The sequence below is a fragment of the Haliotis rubra genome, unplaced genomic scaffold, assembly GCF_003918875.1.
Source record: "Haliotis rubra isolate DU_JTF1 unplaced genomic scaffold, ASM391887v1 Scf1427, whole genome shotgun sequence".
In the NCBI taxonomy this organism is placed as follows: domain Eukaryota; kingdom Metazoa; phylum Mollusca; class Gastropoda; order Lepetellida; family Haliotidae; genus Haliotis; species Haliotis rubra.
The window spans coordinates 16,342-25,747 of NW_025765367.1; the positions used below are offsets into that span (position 1 = coordinate 16,342).

Consider the following 9,406-nt stretch of genomic DNA (forward strand, 5'->3'; position numbering starts at 1 on the left):
AAATGTTATGATATGATGAAATTGTATGACGAAAATGGGAAAAGGAATTGGGTGAGTGATATTAGGGAGTTGTTGTACAAAACTGGTTATGGTTACGTGTGGTGTGATCACAATGTTCAGTTGCATACCAATTTTATCATATCATTTACATTACAAAGAATGAAAAGATATCTATTTCCAGTCTTGGTCGGAATCACTACTTCTATCCACAAAATGTTTATACTATAACCAATGGAAATCGGACATACGTTTTGAAGACTATTTAGCAAAAATCGGCGTAAAGAAGTTCCGTATAGCTCTCTCTCGTTTTCGTTGCTCTTCCCATGAATTATTTATTGAAACTGGCAGGTATGCAGGTATACAAAGAGAAATCAGAATATGTCAGTTATGTAATATGAGTACTGTTGAGGATGAACTACATTTCCTTCTAATCTGTCCTGTTATACGTGTCTACGAACAAAATACCTAAAGCCATACTATTATAAGCATCCAAGTGTAAGAACATTAATTTCACTATTAACAGATACTACCACATCAATATTACAGAATCTGGCAATGTACATCTATTTCGCTATGGATTTAAGAAAAGTATATTGTTACAGAAAAGAATTTATAAATGATTTCTATCTACTCCATGTAAGCTCTAAATGTACTACAGGCCTGTGGCCTTTTAAAGTACTGAAATAAAGATTGATTGATTGATTGATAGATAGGTAACTTTTAACCCACTTTCAAAATGGGAAATCAGGGAAATATGTCCATTCAGATAATATATTTCTTTGTGGGTTTTGTTTTGGGCAAATGTAAAAAGGCTACTTTTTGCTATTTTTAGAATGTACATGACAGCATTTCACATCAATGTAAACAGCCTAAATACCCCAAAAGTGACCAAGGGTAGAACCCAAGTGGGCAATCAGCTACCCCTAGGCCCTAAACCAAGAGGCCAAGCCAGTGAACAAGAAACCAACACGTGGTAAATATAATTCAGACAAACATTAATATTTTGTTGATCTGGTGCACTCCATTTGAAAAACAAACTTTTCCTATTACTGCATGTTTTGCCCTAACTAATGAGTCAACACTAAGTCTTGTTTGCAAAGGCATTTGTTTTTATTATTATTATGGTTTCCAAAACAAAATATACTGAAATTGTGTTACAAAATGTCTCTAATTCAATGTAAGATTTATTCACAGAGTATGTGGAATTCCTACTCAGGGCCATTCTCGAGAGAAGAAACATGTTTCATTCCTACAGACTTGCAGGACACAACAGCCTATTTCTCCAGGATATTCTGCCAGAAACTTTCATTTTATAACTAGTAAACAGGAACTGGTGAATTCAGTGACATCAAGATATAAAATGACATCATGTATTTGTGTCTAGGGTGTGAACTGAATCCAGTTGTGCCTGATGTCTTAAAGGTCTATTTTATTCGTCTGTTTGAATCCTGGGACTTGTTCAGATGGTAAATGTTACCAAATTGCAGTCACCACTGTGTCACATGGTGTTATTGGAGAGCAATCTTGTTTTCTTTGGCTTTACCAGTCGATCCAGTTAATTTACACACAAGCGTGTTCCTTCATGATGTTGGTGTTCACACTGTATTCATTATATTGTCGTAAACAGTTTGTATGCAAATAAATTATTTGCTTTAATTTTTTGTGTGCTGGTTTCTTGATTTGATCGCTGGTCTTTCTTTGGGACTGATCACAGTTCACACATTACTACTAGAACACAATGAAACATATTATTTACTAGCTGACAGTTAAAGAGAAAGATAAGGATTTGTCAGTTCGATTTTTTGCATCTATATTTATTTATTATATCGATTATCAGCTGTTTTAAGGAGGTTACAGGTCTTTATCATTTCACATTTTATGTACATTTTGCAGATTAAGTATCACGACATATAACTGATGCTTTACGTGTATGGATATTGAAAAATGTAATAAAAGTGATGTTTGATGCACCATACCAGAGACGATACACCGACTTCTCTGAAAACATACACTAACGAATTTAGGGTACTTCTCTACCATACAGTAGTGAGATCGAACTTATCGACTTCCGTAACGGTACGTATTTCATAGGAAAGATTATCACCATACTAAAACCTTTACGGATAAATTTAGCAGAAGACACATTTTATGAAATAGAGCTGAAAGTTACTCAATAACCTTCATAAATTCATGAACTTCGAACGTAACTATTTCAGTGTTTACCTTCCCATACCGATGTATACCGGAAGACTCAACACATTGATCGAACATTGCCGTTATCATGACTGCAAAATTTACCGTGACCGCGGAAAAAATTATTCAGTATCTAATAGGTTTTCCATGAACATTTCATAGGCATGTGACTTGCATACCAGTCTGCAGTAGGTCTATTCAGTCGGGATCGGGATCGTCCCACGGCTGAATGTTGTCAACTGTCATCAATATTCCTGTCGGAATAGTTGTATGTTTGTGATGTTATCTGTATCTAGTATGCCATCCAAATCCAGGTTTGACTTCGTGGATTTGCTAAACTAGAAGCAGACCTTAGTGAGCGAACAGGCTCGGTGTGTTGACTCTCCGGTATGACGTCACGCGATCACGTGACCATCTACCTCATTATCTTGAGTAATCGCGAAATGCTTTCGAGGGAGGTGCGTTTCAGATTCCAAATACAAGCTGTATAATGAAATATTACCGTTTTTTAACTGTATTTTGTGAATATTATATATACCAAAGGGTTCATTAAGAGCGAAAATAAACAATGCGAAGTGACCTTTTTAAAAATCCTTTAATTGTAGAGGTTCAATGTTAATGTGTCATTGGTGCTTCTCCTTTAAACTCTCAACATAACTCAAGATTAACATCTCACTTTGTAACTTTGTTGCGCGTAAATAGATAGAGTGGCTTATATGCAAACGTAAAATTAGATAGCAACACAGCAGTTAATGTTTGTGAATATGTTGGGCTGGCAAACCCAAGCTTTCACTCCTATATCTATTTTTTGAATGAAATACTATATAGCAAAATGATAATATTCAACTAATATTTAATTGCAAACCATCGTCCAAGTGAAACGTTCATTTTTATTCGCATTGGTAGTCCGTCGTTTATTCCTTTCATCAGTGCACTAGCCCTATACATATATACACCGCATCACACGTTCATACAATATTGCAGTGAATGGTCATTTTCAGCTCACGTAGTCAGTGGCCTGTATAACGCTGACGCACACGTCCCCACTATAGTCTCCCAGGTGTGTTAGAGGTGAGGTGAGGTGAAATTGGGTTTAACGTCGCGCTGGAGAATATTTCGCTCATATGACGACGTGCATGCGTGTGTATGTGTATGTGCAGCTGCTTGTACTAGCCCAGACTTAAGCTGGTTTAATAAAGCTAGCCCACTGAGATACCAAGCCTCAGTGAAGCATGAATACCCCACTCAGACACATTATACTGACTCCGAGCCGGCCAGTCCTTGTTGTACCCATTAATGCCGAGCGCCAGGCAGGGACCAACAAGTACCATATTTTAACGTCTTTTGGTGTGACGCGGTCGGGATCGAACCCGCGACCTTTAGGCTCTCCGGGCGGACGCTCTAACCACTACACCACGGAGGCGGTCAGTTGTATTAGAGAGAAAGGTGTTAGCTTCTGACGACGATGACATCTATAGGATGTTTTGGGGTTGTGGTAAGTGCCAACGATTTGTTGACGGTGAACGGATTCAAACGGGTACCAGTGTGTTGTCCAGTGACCCTTCCTTGCAAAACATTCCCATCATGGAATGGAGCTTATCGATGACATATATACTTGCGTGCACCATTATTACACAGTTTTCATGCATGCACAGCCAAATCTTCAATGAAAAGATATTTTAAGCGTTGGTGAATATATAATTGTATTATGTAGCAGTAAAGTATTTAGATCTGACTGACAAACCAACACAACGTTATTCTGGTCATCTGTATGAAGCGCAAATATACACCCAATAAGATATGAGTGAAATCATGAATTGAAACAAATATAGCAAATGCATACATCGAGATCTTGAAAGGATGGGATGGTAAATAGTTATAAACATACATACGAGGGTATAAAAGTTGAAAATCAATACAAAAGCTTTTTCAATATCCGGTATTAGCACTGTTTAGGTCAACACATATGCGACCATCCCGAAATTCTGAAAACACCAGTATCAAACTAAACCTTGATTGAATATGATATGATATTAGCATCAACATAAGCTGTATTTAAATCTAAATATACGTCTTATACAACCAAAACAATGACTGAATTTACATACTTCATAGTATCTGTGCAATTATCTATGTCTGTAATTCTGATGAATAAATGGGCCTAACAAAACCGAAATCCAGAAATAGAGAAATTCTTCCAAATTTATCAAAGTAAACCGGGAACATTTTCATAGTATACGTACAGGTAGAACTATTAAAACCTTAAAGTGTGTCACTCATGAAATCAGTTAGGTTTCCCTATCATGAATGAGCAATTTCAAGAGATGTGTGGGGAATGGTTTCATATATCTGTGTTCCGACAGATTCGGGCACATCCTGTGATGTTGCGGCAAGGGATTCTGAATCTGTGTTGACAGACGCAATGGTGAAATATGTCTCTCCTGTCATATATTCGTCTTGTGAAGACTCAGCATGGAGAGCGTCATATGTCCTAGCGTCAGGGCCAACGTCATCGCTGTTCTGTGATTGGTCAGATGTTTTGTTAGGTCGTCTGGAATGTAAGCGTATTCAAAGCTTACGTATTTAAAAAACAAACCTGCATTATCTCAAGTTGAACCATGTTCATATTAGGTATAAGTCTATCTTTGGATGAAAGGGGCATACTACTTTTCAATTTTGTTTCAACATTTCTTTATAAATCCAGTTAGGGTCCATGCAGGGAAACAGATGTACTAGTCCCTAGTACTGTGAGCTGTTGGCAGTCTATAGCCTGTGTTTATGTTGTATTCTCTTCTGTAACTACAATACTTTAGAGTACATACTAGTTTCATTTTCATAACTGGGATATTCTAGTTGTTTTACTGTCCTTCATTGATAGGCTTTTTATAATTTACCAATATTTGCTATAAAATTTAACTTGTTTTTAGTCACGATATGGCTGAAATATTGCCGATGTGACTTAAAATCTTAACTCACTTTACTATTTCTTTAAATATATAACGTGACTAAAGTCACTCATTTACCTCTTCCTTCTCCACGAGACAACAGAAGCGATGACAGCACCAACTACGAATGCAACTGCCACAGCAACAGCCAGATGAATAGCGTTATATCCGGCGCCTTGAGGAATCCTTGCCTCTTCTGAATACACGAGAAGCAATGTCACTTTTCATCTTTTCAACATTATAATTATTTTTGTATGATTGATAGTTTGTAAATTGTTAATGTTATAGGTTATTTCTGAGGACACAGTATAGTCGCGATGTGTCAATGTTGTGACCTGAACATTCCAGGAATGTCCACATGTGGGTTGTGCTCATGACTGTTTACCACTATTACCTATACAGTCGTGTATGGTAAATCCTGTCTAACACTCACTGTTACAGTCCCTTGTGTTTCAAGACGAGTTCCTGACACAAAGTCAAGGGACATGTATTGTCACAGTTAACTCCCGGACGTAGACTAACAGGCTTGAACATAACGTGCCGTCATGTGCTTTATAGACACACTTAGTCCACTAGTCTAACGACAGGTAAATGTCCCTGCAGAGTGGTGATCCTTTGTTGTGCCAGACGGCCATGATCCTGGTTTTTGAAATACTGTTAAAACTGACATTGCACCTCACCATCTCACTCCACTGACGACCTACCATCTTCACCTGTACAGTCGTTCAGTGTCCACCCAGTCTCACATCCACTGTCACAGTCTCCAGTTGAGTTACAGGAAGAGCTCCCTCTACAGTGTCTGGAGGTGCAGGCTTTCAGTATTTATCTTCAAAGGTTACATCTTGAACATGTGCTAAGAATACGTGCTAAGAATTTTCGTCTCGGATACGATCATTCAATTTACACTTGCGATATATATATTAATATGGTGTCAGTTTCAAACGGATAAGTGTGTATTCAATGGTCATTGGTATATGTATAGATGCCAGACTATCTTACGTTAAAGTTTGCCAAGATAAGATTACTGTTGAACATGTGAGTGTGACCTTCATAAATATAGACTGAGATGCTCCTGCACCTATACAAAACACATGGGAGTTGTTGACTGTGATTATCTTTATTTGTACAACATAAACCTACATCTAGATCAAAATAGTTTTTTGTTATAACGTAAACTGACAAACCAAAGATATATTACCATCCAAAATTGTTTGCTCCTACAATCAGAACAGGACTAATGGCACAGAAGCTGCCTGTGTGCTTATATTGTCAAAAGACATTAATCGAGAGCATCATAGTAAGCTATGTTGTGAATCAGAACAGTGAATGTATTGTTGTCCACAGTTTGGAGGATGAGGATAATGTAACAGCTTGAGAATTCTGTAAGGTTTAAATCTGATTCAATTTTATATTACAACATGTCCCTGAACCGAACCGACCACAATTCAAACATTTCTTAGTTAAGATTCGGGAAATGTTTAATGCAGTATGTTCATATAATGTTAAAAAGGAATCATGAATATGTGCGAATATTTCACGTTCACACAGTTGACGCAGTAACGATCAGCATCACATTATAGAGAGAAAACAAAATGTATGAATTACCAAATACAAGTTTCTCTTTTTTCCAAGCATATAATTCACGTGAAGCATGTGAACGTGTCAGCATAATAATATAATAAGCTATTTTGGAGTTCGAAACACGTCCAGTCAGATATTGATTACAGAAGAGGAGATCGTCTTTGCATTCTACGACCTGGTTCAATTCCACGTGCTTTTGAGATGCTGTTGCATACCACTTTCGACTGTTGTAATAGTGTTACACCTTCTTCCTGACATAATGAAACAACATTGATGGTGTCAACATCATCAAAATAGTTATCAATTCACGTAGCATGAATAATATGATATCAAATACACAAAATGGTTGATCGACTCTGTAAAGTGTCCATAAAAGTCCACAGCAGGTCTCCTTTGTTTATGAACCTCTGTCAAATAGTAATGTGCCAAACGCAGACGAGAAGGTGCTGCCCCTGCTTGCACCAATCACAAACACGTACACAGGCAAGTCAAGTTATAGTGTGCCACCAAAGGATCGTTTTGTCACATTTAATCTATATGCTTACATCGAAATAAGAAACAGAGGCGGTTACAATGGTCTCACAAATTTCCGCTGAAGTCGGTAAATCAGTGGTAAGAAATTGAACATTTCACTATTATTGATCGAAACACCTGCTGCTAATTAAGTTAGCGTTCTTGACTAAATCCGAGGCACGGTTGGACCAGTCGTTTAAGGAGCCGAACAAGGTCCCCAGAATTTGGTGATAGTTTAACGGGTACGACACCTGTTCACTTTCATTGAACTGAAATGATGTGATATAACTGGAATACTGTTCAAGGAGGCGTTAAACCCAACACAGTGACTCATTCAAACCCAAATCAATCTTTTTTTTCATTTTGCCAAACCGAACAGGAATTCTGATGTTTTTATAAACTTAGATCGGGGAGCACAAATAGTGATTCCTTTTGATTGATGTCATATTCTAGATTTTACGATGATCTTATATCCAATGAATTTGATACATTACTCATATTGTATATTAATATAAGCTGTCAGATTAAGGGTCATATAAATCCTCGTCGTGTTTTCTCCAGGTATTAAACTAAACATCGAAGTCATGTAATATGGTCCCTAGTATGAAGATCTACCTGTATTGTCCAAAAATAGTTTTCTACTTTTAAAGGTCACATAAACCCTAGGGGTACAAATACGTAAATCACTAACTGGCATCGTTATAAATGAAACCCCGTCATTAAAACTACTCATTTCGACCTTTAATTGACTTAAATCGACCTTTTTGACAACAGTGCACAATTCTCACCCGCGAACGAAATTTCAACCAATCAGAGCGGCGCGCCTCTGTGACGTCATATGAGGAATAGCTTTGAGAGCCGATGCAGAATTCATCTACGTTTTAGGGGTAAATTATCGTGTTTACAGGCTTGTATAAACCTGAAATCGTGACAATTGTTGTGGAAAATGAAAGCTATATGTTCTCACAATCTACTGTCATTTAATTTTGTCTCCTGCTTTGCCTAGTTTCCAAGTTACAACTTGTTTTCATAGACGATTCTGTCAAAATCGATTGGTGTCGTTAGGCCCTATTTGTATAATGACTGATCCAAATTTATCCCATTTCTGTGTTGTTTTACCTCGATATTTAATCATGTCATGTAAAAATCTGTTTGTATTCTCAAAACAGTGTCGGCCCATAAGTTTTCACATGCAATACAGCAATTAATACTCCCTCGTTGTAACCCGTGTTAGGTGGTATAAACCTACACATGTTATTTGTCATCATTCACTTGATGGTCAGTTAATGAATTTACAACAGGTATAATTAGTGGTAACACACTTAGATTACCCGACAAAGGTTCCCATTTGGCATTTCTTGTGTCTGGAGTAAATATTCAACATTATAAACATCGATCAAAGGATTAACCGATAACACGCTGATTGATTAATTACTTTTTATCTTACACAGCGGAATTGTCAAAAGGTAGTGTTTATGTATGTAGATTTACTAATCTATACTGAATACACTCTGTCGTGTCGGTGTCTGCGTAAAACAACGTCCTTCTTCAAAGGATTAACCGGCAATACATTGATTGATTGCCCATTATTGGCTAACTAAATTACACTTTTTAAAGAAAGGCGGACATTATGCAATTAGATTTGCCAGGTGTGCTATCTTGGGTGACTAATGAGACTATACACCAATACCTGAAAAGATTTATCACCTTTTCGTATATTAAACTGTTAAAAGACACATCATTTGGAACAGTTTTGTGGATATTGATGGATACATTCCTCGAACAAGGTAATGGCCTGATATTGTTCCTATAACTTTAATCTGTTTTAATTTCATTATTTGCATTTTGTTTTATTCATTTGTCGTAGCATTCAACAGAATCATTGTTTTCGCCGTGAAGTGTAATGAGACAGACAACATGCACTAGGGTGTGTGTGCGAATTATGATTCACATTGGCAAACTATAAAATGTCTAGATATTACAGTTCTGTTATAAATTCATTATAAGTATCAGCAGATCGTCTGCTTTTATTTGGTTTCAAAATTCATACAAGTGTGATAATAAACTAATTAGGATTATAAGACCAAATATAAAGACGCACATTGACTAGTATCTACATACTGGTGAGTGGACATTAACCATGGAATGTAGCAAGAAATTTATCGCGCAGTATT

At 36.9% G+C, this 9,406-nt stretch overlaps 1 long non-coding RNA gene across 1 annotated transcript; it reads left to right on the plus strand.

Annotated features, from left to right (window-relative positions):
• Positions 1–2,785: 2,785 nt before the first annotated feature.
• On the plus strand, positions 2,786–3,872 carry LOC124269178. Its single transcript, XR_006896451.1, has 2 exons — positions 2,786–3,253; positions 3,623–3,872. It is a non-coding gene; the product is annotated as an uncharacterized LOC124269178 (long non-coding RNA).
• Positions 3,873–9,406: the final 5,534 nt, after the last annotated feature.